The sequence below is a fragment of the Ceratotherium simum genome, chromosome 21 (genome assembly GCF_057802395.1).
Source record: "Ceratotherium simum simum isolate JZ-2026a chromosome 21, ASM5780239v1, whole genome shotgun sequence".
NCBI lineage: Eukaryota > Metazoa > Chordata > Mammalia > Perissodactyla > Rhinocerotidae > Ceratotherium > Ceratotherium simum.
Window position 1 is genome coordinate 49,470,828 of NC_141920.1, and position 14,291 is coordinate 49,485,118.

Genomic DNA, 14,291 nt, shown 5'->3' on the forward strand with positions numbered 1-14,291 from the left:
GCTGCCTGCTCTGGGAGCCACTCAGAGACCCAGTGGTTTAGTTTAATGCTCTTGGGTAACATACTCCATAGCTGGAATTTGTAAAGGTTCCCAACTGATTGCTCTAAGGTGAAACTGCCAGTGCAGAGAATGAGAACAGCAGAGTTCCAGTCACCACATCCGAAGCCCTCCTCCACGACTTACCCACGTCTCCACATCAGTTACCAAATCCTTCTCCTTTTCCTCCTCCTCTTCCTCATCATTCAGTTAGGAACGTCAGTCTCCTTCTCTTGGCCCCACATTCAGGAATCAAACTCGTTATGTTCGACTGCAGAACTGTGTCCAGATCCCAGCCCTGAGTCTGTTTCTCTCCTACCCCCTGCCTCATTTCAGGGTCCCAGCCTCTCTTCCCTGGACTATTCAGGAGCTCCCTGATTCCCACTCCTGGCCAGTCTCCCATTTCTCTTTCTCCCCTCCCACCCACACCACCGTGAGAGCTTTCTGAAACACAGATGGCACCTTTGTTTCTTTAAGAGCTTCCATGGCTCCTATGGCTTGAAGGACAAGCCCCTGAGGTCTATGTGTGCCCTGTAGGGGCTTCTCTTTAAGGGTCTGCACTTGAGACCTGCACCACACTCCCGTGGCACAGCAGCAGCAAACCCTCGCTTGCCCTGGGCACACAAGGCCTCTTGTTTGGGGTCCTTTTGCTCAGAAGTACTCTTGCTTCTCCCCCTGGAAAATGTGTGCTTGCTCTTCAGAGTGTGAGTAAGATGCCGTGGGACAGGGGAGGCTCCCGAGAGGAGAGTGGCTCTGACCGCCCTCCTCTCCCAGGTGGGGGATTCACCCTCCAGGCAGTACCAGATCTAACTGTTCACAGTGAGGGGCTTACCAGGGTCCCAAGCTATTAAAAGGGGGCATTCATGTGGGGTGGGCAAGTTGGGGCCTGAGCAGATTCCCAGGTCACAGAGGCCAGCAGTTCCGTGGGATGATCCAGGCCTGTGCCGGCTGCCATTGAAGGGAGCAGCCTGCCCCTTGCCCAGCTCCTGGGCATAGCCCAGGCCCTGCTCACTCCATCGGGGATGTGAGCTCTCCTGGCCCCACAGGCCCCCTGGTGCTAGACCTGGAATTGGAGCACTCTCAAAGGGGCCGATCCCAACCCACGCCCCACTCTCCCTTCCACCAAAGCTATGAACTTGTAGTATGTGTCTTAGGTTGGGTTCAAGGTCAAGAAAAATTTATTTTGGAGGTGAGGGAACAGTGGCAGGGGAGCAGGGGCAGGCAGGAGGGAAGGCGGCTAATGAGGGTGTGTTGATAAGTAACTTACCATCATGGCACCTGGAGTTTAATCAGGCAGGGAAATCTGGAAAAGGCCTAGATTCCACTGAGCCTCAGAGGCCTCCTACTGGAGGGTGCAATGGGTTGAATTGTGCTCCCAAAAAGTTCTCCAACAAGCACTTGGGTTGAAGGCCTAAACCCCAGTACCTGTGAATGTGACCTTCTTTGGAAATAGGGTCTTTTGGGGTATAATCAAGTTAAAGGCAGTCATTACAGTAGACCTTGATCCAATACGACTGGTGTCCTTACAGAAAGAGGGGAGAGACACAGAGACCCAGACACAGAGGGAAGAAGGCCGTGTGAAGACGGGGCAGAGATTGGAGAGACGCTGCCACGAGCCAGTAACACCTGGGGCTGCAGGAAGTTGGAAGAGGTGAGGAAGGATCCTCTGCTAGAGGCTTTCGAGGGAGCGTGGCCCTGCCAACACCTTCATTTCAGACTTCCAGCCTCCAGAACTGTGAAAGAATAAATTGCTGTTGCTTTAAGCCACCCATTTGTGGTACTTTGTTATGCCAGACCCAGGAAACTAATGTGGAGGGGTGTGTGGGCTGCCCTGTTTATCCACGTCTCATCTTTATACTCCTGCAGTTGGGGCTCAATACGTATCTTGTTGTTTCCATTTTAGGGGAATAAAACACTAGAGTGGGCCTGGGGCAGGCAGGGCCCCGTGTAGGGTCATGCGGTTGGTCAGGCCCAGAGCACCTGGCAGGGCAGAAGCAGCCCAGCTTGCTCCTAACGGTCCAGCCCAGTGTGGGCTGGGTCCCACAGGAAAGAGGGGGTGGCTTTTTCTTGTGCCACCTCGTTTTCCTCATTCAGCTGGGAAGCACCGCGTCCCTCTCTCCTGTCCTCCTCGTGAGGATGAGCTCCACATAAGCAGCTCCCCGTCCTGCAGAAGGAGACGGCGTCACTGCACAGGGCCAGTTCTCCCTGTTGCCTTGGGGCCTGAGCTGTCCAAGGGCAAACCTGCGGCCTGCCTGGGGAGGGAGAGCACCAGGAGGGACCGGTCACCACACCCACCTGCACTGGAGCAGGAAAGTTTCCACAAGATATCATCCATCTTCATGTCTATTGTTTTCCTCCCCCATTCAAATCATAAAATTCTCTGAAATTTCTTTTGGGTGTCTCAGGTTCTGAGTCCCGCAAGAAAATATCTCTCCCTAAAGTAGACACCCCAGCGCTCTCTTCCCCTGCCCTCAGGGAAATCACTCATGAACGGCCCTGCCCTTTGCTGGTGTAGTTGTCCCCGAACTGCATTTGGGGGAACTGGCTTTCTTACGTTCTCACTCTGTCTCCTATTGTTTTTTCTTATTTCACAATTCCTTAGATTCGTCTTTTTTTAAATCGTGGATGAAGATTCACACCAGCATCAGTGCTTGTAGAGCCCACCAGCCTCGGTCTGAGAAGCAGCACAGCGTAACAGAGAAGTCCCTGGTTGGGGTCCGCGGGTGGGGAGGCCATTCCCCTGCGGACTGGCAGCCTGACCCTGAGAAAATCAGCCCCGTCTGCGCCCCGGATCTTCCCCTGTGAATGGGGCTAAGAATCGTGTTCTGAGGATAGAAGGAGGCAGGGATCCGCAGCAGTGCCTGGCGCTCTGTAGGACCCAATCAATGTCGTCCACGAGAGAGAATCAGGCCGAGCGGCGCTACACACGCCATCACTCACACGGAGAAATGTGCCGGCGGCGGGTACCAGGAGGGGCAAACACAGCTACAAAGACCTTTGATCCTTCAGAGCCAGCACTAATCAAGTTAAACAAGACTCATGTGGATTTTATCTCTGCCCTGCATTTTATTCCTGTCTAAATGGAAGTTAGTTAAAAAAAAAAAAATTCGACTGAGTAAATTTTAAAGGGCTTATTGGCTTCATTCAGTGATTCATGAATCGGGCAGCATCCAATCTAGCAGACAGAAAGGACCTCCGAGGAGCTGGACAAAATGAGCGACTTTATAGGCAGACGGGAGCAGGGTCAGGGAGGTTATTCTAGGCAGAGAAGCGGGTTGGTGACTGCAGGTCCCTTTCCTTCAGGGGACGGCAGGGGTCTGTCAGGCAGATCACCTACCTGGTGCAGATCAGGCAGTTGCTGATTGACTGGTTTAAAATTCCATTTCTGGGAGAGCTGAAACTAATTAAGTCTCAGTTTGGTGACATGGGGCTTAGCATAAGCGACTCTATTTTGGGCCCGTTGTCTTGTTTTCGACAAGTTCATAAACATTACATGGCTATAAGAAGAACAGAGGGGCCTTGGAGAAATCCCCCTCCAAAGAACTGCCCTGTGCCTGGAGTCAGGCACAGTGGAGGCACTGAGCGAGGCGGAATCCGCAGGATGCTGGGCTCTGATATCAGGCAGTCATGGGTTTTGTTGCTTCTGGCCACCTATTAGCTCCGGGACCTCAACAAAAGGCTTCATTTTTCTCTCCCTTAGTTTTCTTAGCTTTAAAATGGGATTAATAATGGTTCCTTCCTGACAAAGAAGCGTGAGAAATTTGGAACAAACAACATCCCATCATCCGCTCCTGGACCTGAGCCTCAGGACAGGACATCTTCAGACGCACTGGGACCTGTGCCCCCACAAAACCTCGCTACCCTGCCTCTGACACCCGACTCCACGTGAAAGACTGCTCCCGCTCCTCTCACCCCTGCCTCCTCCCAGCTGCCCACACTTCTCCCCGACCCTGGCTTCCACCTTCCCTGCGCGTCCACAAGGGCACGGCTGTGGCCTGGAGCCTAGCAGACCCTAGAGAAGGGATTTGCACATGGCCATCAGGCCACGCTCCAGAGCCCTGCACCCCTCTCTCCCCTAGGCAGCAGACACATGCTGGGGGCCTCAGGCAGGGAGAAGGGGCTTCTGTCCCGGCCGCACATCTGCTGGTCTCAGCATTTCTCCTGTAAACAGATTAACAAATCTTTCCACAGCAGGGTTATTCTGACAGCACAGAGATAACGATAGGCAACACCTATTTGAAATCTCACGCTAACTTACCTTTGCCTCAGGGGCCCCCGAGGCATGGATCTGAACCCAGATCCTGTATGCTTAGTGCTCCAGATTGAACGTTTGGGAGGTGATTAGGTCATGAAGGTGGAGGCCTCATGAATGGGATTTGTACCCTCATAAAAGGGGCCTCAGAGAGCTCCCAGCCCCCTTCCATCAAGTGCTGGGGCAGCAAAAATATGAACCAGGAAGAGGGCTCTGACCAGACCCAGAACCTGAACTTCCGGCCTCCAGCACCGTGGGAGAAGTTTCTGTTGTTTCTAAGCCCCCAGCCTACGACAGGTGTTTCAGCATCCTAAACAGACTAAGACATTTAGCTCCTTCCTCCCCAGGGCACTGGAAGCAATGCTGGCCTTCTGAAACGTGTTTCTGGACACAGGCGCAAGAGCATGTTCTCGGAGAAGAGAGGAGGACATGGGAGAACACACCAGAGCCAAAAATGCCCAGGGCCAACTTTTCCACGGGCTCAGTTTGAGGAGAGCTGGCTTATGGGAAGAGGGACATGGCCTAGGCCAGCCACACCGGTCAGCCCAGAGCGGGCCTCCTCCACTCTCCAGGACAATGTCTCCAGGTCTGGTCGTCCCAGACAGTCCCCCTTCTGGGGCAGCATTGCCTCTGTGACACAGCATTGTGACAGCTGTCCCCCCAATCAGTTACAACCTCCAACCACCTGATCCCCTGTGTTAAGAAGATGCCTGCCTTCTTCTGTAGTTGCTTCACAGCAACATTCAGAGATCCATCCAGTTCCACTGGTCCCAGCATCCTGGAGTGAGACGTCCTTGTTTTGTTCCCAAGAACTACCTTCAACACAGAGTTTGGCTGCTTTGCAAGTGAAGACCTAGATCAAAGGATTCTCAAATAAGAGTAATAATAATACAGTGAAAATAATAATAATAATACCCATGATTCTCTCCTGTGCCGGGCATCATCTCTGACTTTAGGCGTACACTAATCATTTGGGTCTCACATCCTCCGTGAGTAGTTACTCTCTCAGATTTCCTCCGAGGAGAACACTCTTCTAGGACATTCTTCTCACTGCACTCAAGGGTCGCCTTACCAGAAAGCCTTCCTTTTCTACCTCTCTGAAATAACACCCCCTTCCCACCCAAACCCAAGATTCTCTACTCTCATTACCCCTGACCTACTGCACTTCAGTGCATTTACTTATTTCTCTGAGTCACCCCCACCCCCAGGATGTAAATGTCACCTGTGTGGTCACCTCCTCCCGCCAGCACCTAGACCAGCAGGCACATGAGGTGTGTTCAGTATGTTACTGGATGCATGGATTCCCATTTTACAGATGAAGAAACTGAGGCACAGAGATCTCATCTGTTCCAGGCCTCACAGGCTCGTGGCTTGTGGTGGCAGGCATCAAGTAGGGACCAATCAAGACCCATGTGCCAGGTCAAGTCTGCTCATGCTTCACTTCATATCCTCTCAGCTCCCCAGAGGCCATGGGAAGCTGTGATGTCTGTCCTGTGTGTGCTGACGGCTGCTGCCTGCATGCTCGTGTGTCTCTGCTTCTCTACTTGAAGGTTCCTCCATACCAGAGCCCCTGGACCCATGAGCAAAGCAGCTGGATTTCTTTGCTCCAGGGGCAACCCTCAGTTGATGAGGGACAGGAGTCCTTGGATACATTAATGCCAGCTTCTCCACCTTGTTGGGACATTTCTGAGGTGCATCCTGAGGGTCACTAGCAGCCCCCAGCAGGATAGAGCCCCACCTGCCCCCACCAATAACATGGTCATCAGCACCACCTTTCCTTCCTGACTTCTCCATCCCTCTCTGATGTTCCCTGGGAGTCCCTCCCTGCACATCCTGGTGTCTGCCTTTGGGGGAATCTGAATTAAGACATTTCCATGTAAACTTATAATCTGGTTATATTAGCATTATGTATGACTATTCATCCAATAGATGGTTTGTATTTAAATTGCCAATTATTAAGTTTCTTATGTTTATAAAGATGTTTGAAGCCCCCATTTCCATGGTCTTCCATTACATTTAGTATCAGTGAGCTGGAATGTTCCTTGATCTAAGTTAAGGGTGTTTGATTGTGTTTGTGCCTCTTGTCCCTTTGGGAATCCAGTGAAACTACGGACCCACCCTCCCCCTGGCAACTGCACACATGCACCATCGTGTGCAATTTCAGGGTGCTCTGGGAACCCCAGACCCAGTGCTCAGAGACACCTTTGTTCAGCAGTGAGTGGACTGCGGCCGGGTGGGAGAGGAAGCCGGTCCACAGCACTCAGTTGGTGAGCTGCATGGAGAAGTTTCCGGACTCCCATGTCAGGCATCTTCCCACCACACTGCATCGCCGTCTGTGTGCTTCTCTGCTGTGGTCTGAAATACAGTGAGCCATACAAACATAAGGCAGTGTCATCATCATCAACATAAATACAAGTTTATTACATTTTATTGATCATGAGGGAAAAATATGTCCTCAGCCCGGCTTCCCCGTCGGTGTGCATTTGCAGCTCCTCAGCAGGATCGTGTGTCTCGGCAATTCTGTCCGAGGGCTCTGTCAGCTATTATTTGGGTCACACCCACATTCGGTCCCCCTCCTACCCCGCCCGCCTGCCAGGCCTGCTTCTCACCAGGCCTTGCTCAGGCACCCAGCTCTCAGCGCTAGTCACATATCTCTTCACGGTGATTTTCTTTCCGCCCTCTATCTACCCTCCACATTTTCTGCTTTTCTGGGGCCATCCTTTTTTATTTCAAGATAAGTTAGTCTCTGTTATTTATAACCCAACCTCTCCTGGCACCGTCCAGTTTTCAAAATGGTTTTTCCTGTGGTGCTAAAGGTTTGAATTAGGGTTTTAAGGAATCTTACTTTTTAAAAAATTTTATAACTGTCTCTGAGAATATTTTTATTTGAATGAGTTTACTTTCCAAGCCCCCAAGTCAGGCCTCAGATTTCATTAATTTATCTTCTAAAATAAAGTTTTCTTAAAATGTATCATCAATCATATTATATGCCTCGTTGTGTCATTGTTATTTGTGTTTCTTTTTTTTTTCCCTGGATAGTCCCCTTTTCCTGCTGATGTGTGTAAAGACCTATTTTTCCTGGAGTGACAGGTCTGTGAGAGGTGATGATAGACATTTCATCAAGCAACGTACAGAGGCAGCTGAGGATGGCTACACCAAATTGTTGATTAACACAGAACTGATTTCCGTAAATAAGTTGCGGCGAGGGAAGACAGTGTTTTCCACAAGCGAAGCGGGAAGAAGATGGGAGCAGAAGGTTAGGAATGGAAACAATCTTTCTGCGGACAGCAACGTTGACATGGGGTTACTGAATCCTGCCTTGCCCAGGGAGGCAGTGACTGTGTCATTCTGGTCCACAGGCGAGATCACAGGATCATGAAGTGATCCCCCGGATTCTTGCAGACTCTCTGGAACTCATCTGCCAGGCGGCCGGTCACTCAGCTAACGTTCCAACCTTTCCAGGCAGCCTGAGCTTTGATGTGTCAGAGCGAGGTCATGGTAGGCCAGTGACATCAAGGACAGCGGTGGGGTAATGGCTGACAACCAGAGGAGGAGGAAATGGCCCATCCTCCAAAAGCAGAGGAAAGGAAGCAAGGATGGGCGGCCTGTGGATAAGATTTGGGGTTGAAGGTTTGGAAGTTGACAGAGTTAATACTTGGGTATCTCGGCCCCTTGGTGAGTTCAGGGTCAGGGCTCAACACTGGGAATGGATTGAGCCTGGTTGAGAAGGGGGCGAGAGGCCAAAAATGAATATTTAGAAATAAAAGAGGGACCTAATAAGCAAAGACAAAGGAGTGGGCAGATAGCTTTAGGGACCCCACTGAAGTTGGGGCTGGTTTCATGGCTTTAATCTGCACAGTTGTGGGTTTCCCCCAAAATTGTGGGTTTCTCCTCTGACCCTAACTCAGGGTAGGGATTTTCTTAGAGCAGAAGGAAAATGGTACTAGAAAATCAAAAGTGCTTATGAGTTTTTCATTTAAATGAGCAAACTAGGGTACAGTCTTGTTAAGAGGGAAGAAGTCCAAGGGTATTTCAGGGGGAAAACTCAAGATATCAGGTGAGCAGAGACCTCAACGAGATCATGAAACATTGTCCAAGAAGTGGGGAAGAAAAGCCAGAGAGAGAGACGACTCTTCAAAGAGTGGCACATGGGGATCCTGATTTCTGAAGCACAGCCATGCTGGGTTAGAACACGTCACGTTCTCTTTATGTCACGCGAGAGAATACACTTGGCCTCTTTTCTCCAAAGAATGAGATTCCCAGTTGTTTTTTAGGGTTTGTTTGTTTGGGTTTTTTTTTCCTTCTGAAAAGTGCCTTTCTAAGTTGTCTGCTATCTATTTGGAAAAGTACTACCCACCCAGGGTTAGAAATCAAATGCTAGAAAACAACCAGGACAACAACAGTGGTAGTCAGATCCTGGGTAAAATCATTCCCCTCCCTGAGTGGAATTTTGAAGTGGTCACTTCCTATGAACAAGGGAAAGATGGAGACAGATAATGCAGTTCAGGTCACCTCACACCTGGGACAGTAGGGACACCACACCACAATTAAATAAAAACAAGCAAACTGGATTCTCTGGTTCATGCTCATCAGGAACAAAAACAAAAAGCAAAACTCTGGGACCTCAGCCTTACCCTGGGGCCACCTTCCCATCTGTCCCTGGGCATTGAGGACGTGCTGACAAGTGGCCAGGACTGGCTTCTCCTACCCCTTCCCTGAGCTGACCTGAGCCTGGGGTGACCAGATTGTTTCAAAGTTGTCCTGATGTGGCCCCAGAGTCACCGGGGGTCTGGCTGTTGTAAGCCTTGCTCTGCTCCTCCACGGCAGAGGACAGATGCACCGCATGGGGTCAGACTTCCCTGCATCTTGCTTGGTTTGGCTCTTCCTCCATTGCCCCATTTTCCTTAAGAACTTGCCTAGGGTTTCTGAGCCTATCATTAAACAATCTAAGTTCACCTGCATAGGCCATTGATGAAAAATCTGTCCCTCTGGTCAAACTCCAGCCAGCCCCTGAAAACTCCTGGGTGTGATGTTTCTCCCCTGGGAGTAAATGGATTGCATTCACAGGCATGATTCCTGGCTGGCAGGAGTCCTTTTTCTGAAAACCTGAATGTGAATAGGCCTTAGTTCTTGAACCCAGCCATCAGCCCCAAAGTATCCAGTCATCCTGACATAAAGCTCAATTTCATGGCGAAAATGTGAAGCCTATTGAAAATGGAAGTTCACCTCCTTTTTTGTCAGTGATGACCTGGAAAAAGGCTGGAAGGGAACTGTTTTCCCAAAGTCTTACCTGCTCTAGGATTGTAAGAACAATTCCTGAATGTCTGTCTAGACCACTTGTCCTAGCCCTGATCACACTCCTGGTCCTCTGCAAAGAAAACAAACACAGCAGCTCAAAGACAGGCAGCTTCCCCTGGTCTTGGCGACGGTGTTGCCTGGGAAATCCTCTTCAGATCCTGTCAGCATGACTTACTCCACTCACTGCTCAGTGACCAGCTCCACGGAGCCCACAACTGACCTCGCTACAGTGCGGCCTCAGGCTGGGCCCCATGCCCCTCACTTCCTGCCCTGGGGCCTCCGACACAGCTGTGTGCGATGCCCACTTGGCCCTCAGCACAGAAGCGCTGGGGAGCGTTCTAGTTAGGGTGGCTGCATAACAGTCACCGCAAACACAGCGGGTTACAATGACCACACTCATTTTGCTCGAGAACCTGCAGTTCAGGCAGGCTTCGTGGAGACATTTCTTCTCCTCTCACCTGAGCTGGGGTGGCTGAAGGCTGAGAAACCTCACTCGCAGGTCTGGCAGTTGATGTTGGGTGTTGGCTGGGACCTCACCAGGGGTGTCTTCCAGAACACTTACACGTGGCCTCTGTGTGCTCATGTTGCCTCACAGCGTGGTGGGCGGGCTCTGAGGGGTAGAGCTTGAGAGAGACAGGAGGGAGCCAGCCGCCTTTATGAGCTAGCCTCAGAAGCCATGCCATGTCATCTCCACCGCATTCTGTAGGGAGGGGACAAAGACTTCACTCCTTGATGGGGAGTGACAAAGTTCTGGAAAAGCGGCCCAGACATTTTACTATGGTCACTTTTGGAAAACACCATCTGCCACAGGGGAGTTAAGGCACCATGAAGTAACCCTTGATCAATGGGAGCAAAAGCAATGGGGAGTGACTTCTACCTTTCTTGTCCTAGAGGGACAATCCTGAGAAAGAGACTGAGCAATATTCACCCACAGTAACTGCCCACTGCATACTGTGGTTTTCTTCATTCCATGCCTACTTCTTCTGCTTCTCAATCCTGCCTTCTAAGATCCCACCTCCCAACACACTCTTCACACATTAGCTTTTGTCTCAAACATTTCTTTCTGGGGAGCACAAGCTAAGGCAGTTGGTACCAGGAGTGAATCTAGCAAACAGTCTTGGGTTAGTTTTTGAGGCTAAGTCACCACCCAGATGTCAAGAGGACCCCATTCGCAGTCACTGCACTATGATAACTTTGGTACAGGAGGCATCAGTTAGCAAGGCCATCACCTGTGGCTGACTGACATGTGGTGCAGATTGAAGGTGAGCAGTGGGTCTACTGGTTGGGCTGGGTGAGTGGTCTGGGGATAGTGGTAATGGCAACGTGTGTGGAGTTGGTTGGCTTTTGGAAATTGCATGGGGAACCTTGGGAAAGATAAACTCTGATGTCTCAACTGTCAACTCCAGGCATGTTTGAAGGCCTGAGGCCTCATGTCCTGCAGTTGCAGGGGACACACCGAAATGTTTCTCCCGTGTTACAAGTCAGGGCCCTTACGGGAAATGACAGGCAACTGAAACGTAGGATAAGGCCTTCTGTGTGGATAAGCCTGAAAAAGTCATAACCTCCAGATTCCTCCAATCCTTGCTGTCAGCAGACGCAGTCCCCTGGGCTCTGTCAGAAGAGAACTGTGCGGTGGAGAGGGGAGGACGTATCAACGGCGGGTCCTTGCCTGCGCGTCGGTAATCACCACCCAGTCGAGGACACTGGATCAGTCCTGGCACTCTTCTGGGCTAGCTCCCTGAGTCACACACCAGGACGCCCACCGATATGAAGTGGAGATGCTGGAACTGCCCGGACACAGAAGCAAGGAAGGCAACGGACAGCCCCGGAGATCCAGAGAACACTCCCCCACCGCAGCAACCGGAGCCTGCGAGCAGGCACTGGTGCTTTTGGTGGCGGCTGTCCTGGGAGGCTGGGGTTGGCAGGGAGTGGTTGTGGACTAGCCAAGACCAGAGGCAAGGAGGAAATAATTTATCATAACGGGCAGCAGTGCTAGAAAGACAACTGGGGGCTCTGGCCTGCAAAGACCAGTGGTGACGGCTCATAGGGGCAGGTAGGGGTGAGATTACTAGCTATTTGCTCCACTGGTCAGTTCACAGACCCAGAGCCAGGGACTGAAGGGAAGGCAGGGCCCTTGAGGAGGGACGTGCAGAGCCATCACAGCATATGTCTGCAGTCCTTCCCCAGTATGCACTAGGAGAGGGAACACCCCGACTTTTCAAGGACTGAAGTGTCACCTTGCTCCTCTGGTTGGAGGGGAGGTTCATGGAAGTCAGGTGATAAGTGGACACCTATTCGAGCTCATCTCCACAAGTCCACTAGCTGTGGTCGTTTCCCTGGTCCTGAATAGAGAATGGAGATAGATATGTTTAGCGGCTGGCAGAACCTCACATCAGTCCCCTGTCCTATGGAGTAAAAGCCATAAATGGTAAAAAAGGTGAAATTGAAATCCCTACACTTACCCCCAGTCCCTCACTCTGGTCCAAAATAGTAAAACCATATCCTAGGAGAAATTAGATTAACATCCCCATCAAGTAGAAAACACAGGTCACAAGATAACAACACCAGCTTACATAAATTGGGTGTTCCTTCATCACTATTAGGCATTAGACTAATAATTGAACATTTCAGCTCTTTTTATCCTCACACATCTGAGCCCAGCTTTCATGGTATAGCTGCTATCCTGACCCCTATTTCACAGGAGGGTTACTGAGTGAGTGCGGGAGAGCTTAAGAACCCTGCCGAGGCCATGCAGCTAAGACGTTGCAGTCCGGCTCTTGATCCCAGAACTGGCACTCTTAGCCCTGATTAAACAGAGAGGGGCCTCCGAGTCCTGGAGTTTCAGCTGACCTGATGTGCATTTGGGGCAGCTGAGCCTCTCAGATCTTTGTTTTAGAGGGGGACCCAGAATATATTTCTGCCGGGCCACACTGACCCACTACATCGACCCTCCTGTGTGCAGGTCATGACAACCATGCAGGTTTGCATGGGAAGCAAGGATTTGGGGATTTGTCTCCTCATGGTTTATTCATCCTCAGTGCTTAGAAGTCAGACCTCACTGGCCCTCTGTCCTGGGGTTTCCGAAGCCCTGTCCCTGCCCTCCCTAGGGAGTGCGCAGTGAAGGGAAGCAATGCAGGTACAATACCAAGCATGCACCTGAAGCTCCAGCGAAGCATCAGTCTAACTCCTATGTAAATCACATTTCCTGCTCAGAGAGGGTGGTCAAGATCCACCCACTCAGAGATGCAAAGAGATGCACCCAGCTGCGTTAACTTGGGCTTCCCCGCCACGCTAGATTCGGCTCAGAATTCTCTGGGAAGGGACTAGGCTGGTGGAGTGTGGTTGAAGGAGAAGTGTTCTGTTGAACTGCCATGAGGTTGGGAGAGAGCATGTCCCAGGATGGGCCTTGCCCAGTCTTGTCCCAGGCAGGGGCTCTCCTCCTAGGAACCTGAACTCTGCTCCCTGGGGTTTCAGGTCTGGTTCCCTGAGGAGCAGATGTGATGCAGGAGGTGCAGGGGGCCAGCTCTCAGGAACAATCCTGGGGGTTGGGTGTCCAGTCCCAAGGTTGGACAGAGGGAGACACTGACCTGCAACGCGGTTGGGACTGACCCTTGGCTGACCTCATGGGGAGTTCGGAGCTGGGATGGACCTTCAGAGCTGGGGTCTATGGAGGCGAAGGCTTCATACGCCTTCATATGCCAATGAGGCATTGGATGCAGGGCACCCTCAAAGAGGGCCCTGACCTCGAGCAAGGCAGTTCCCTCATCCAAGGGCAGCTTCTGGAAGGCCTAGGCTGTGAGCCATCAGCGGCCAAGGCTCTAGCTACTGGGCTGCTGTCTTGAAGGAAGTCTGGGTGACACCCCGCATCCAGGACTCCTGCCAGGCCCAGGAAGTCCTCTGGGGCGATGGAAACAGGCAGATTTTGGCTCCAACCCAGTTGTATGACTCACGGCAACTTGATCCCTCTGATGACCTTGAACTCACCTTTGGGCTTCTAGAATGCACTAAAAGCGTGATACACCGTTGAGACTGTGGTTCATTTCAATGCTCACTAAACAGGTTTCCCCACCTTCTGCAGTGGGCAGGGCAGCAGTAACTCGGAGGCACCTGTGTGTTTGCTGCAAACGTGGCTGAGAGGAGGCTGTGTTCCCAGTTCCCCTTGTCAGATCTTTCTGGGGACACACACAGGCACACACTCCCTCATACACACATTCTTTACCTCTCCTTCTACTTTAACTTTTATGCACTTTGTCAAAAACTGGCAAAGAATGCATGGGGTCTGTAAGATGCTGCGGCTCACGGGGCAGATCTGTACCCCCTTCCCAGAGCACACGGTCCTGAGAGGGCTGGAAGAGCACCGCCTGTCTGCCATCTTGCACCCCATTTTTCTTTGTCCTCTCTCTTTGCCTCTCCTTTCTTCCTTCCTCCTCACAGCAAACTGTCTTACCTGTGTAGGGGGGGTCCATGCAGACCCTCACACTCACCATTGCTAGGTGACAGCCAGCACCTGTGGCTTCCATCTGGAGTCTTTCTCCTGGGTGGGGTCTGGGCAGCCCGGAAGCTCCAGGGGAGTTAATAACCGGGGAAGAGTTCTCAGCAGTGATGGGGAGAGAGAGGGACAACTCTGAGGCCTGTTCCACTCTGTCCACGGGATGCCAGTGGGACCGAGCCCCAGCTGCCCATGGTGATGGCCCTGTGAGCACAC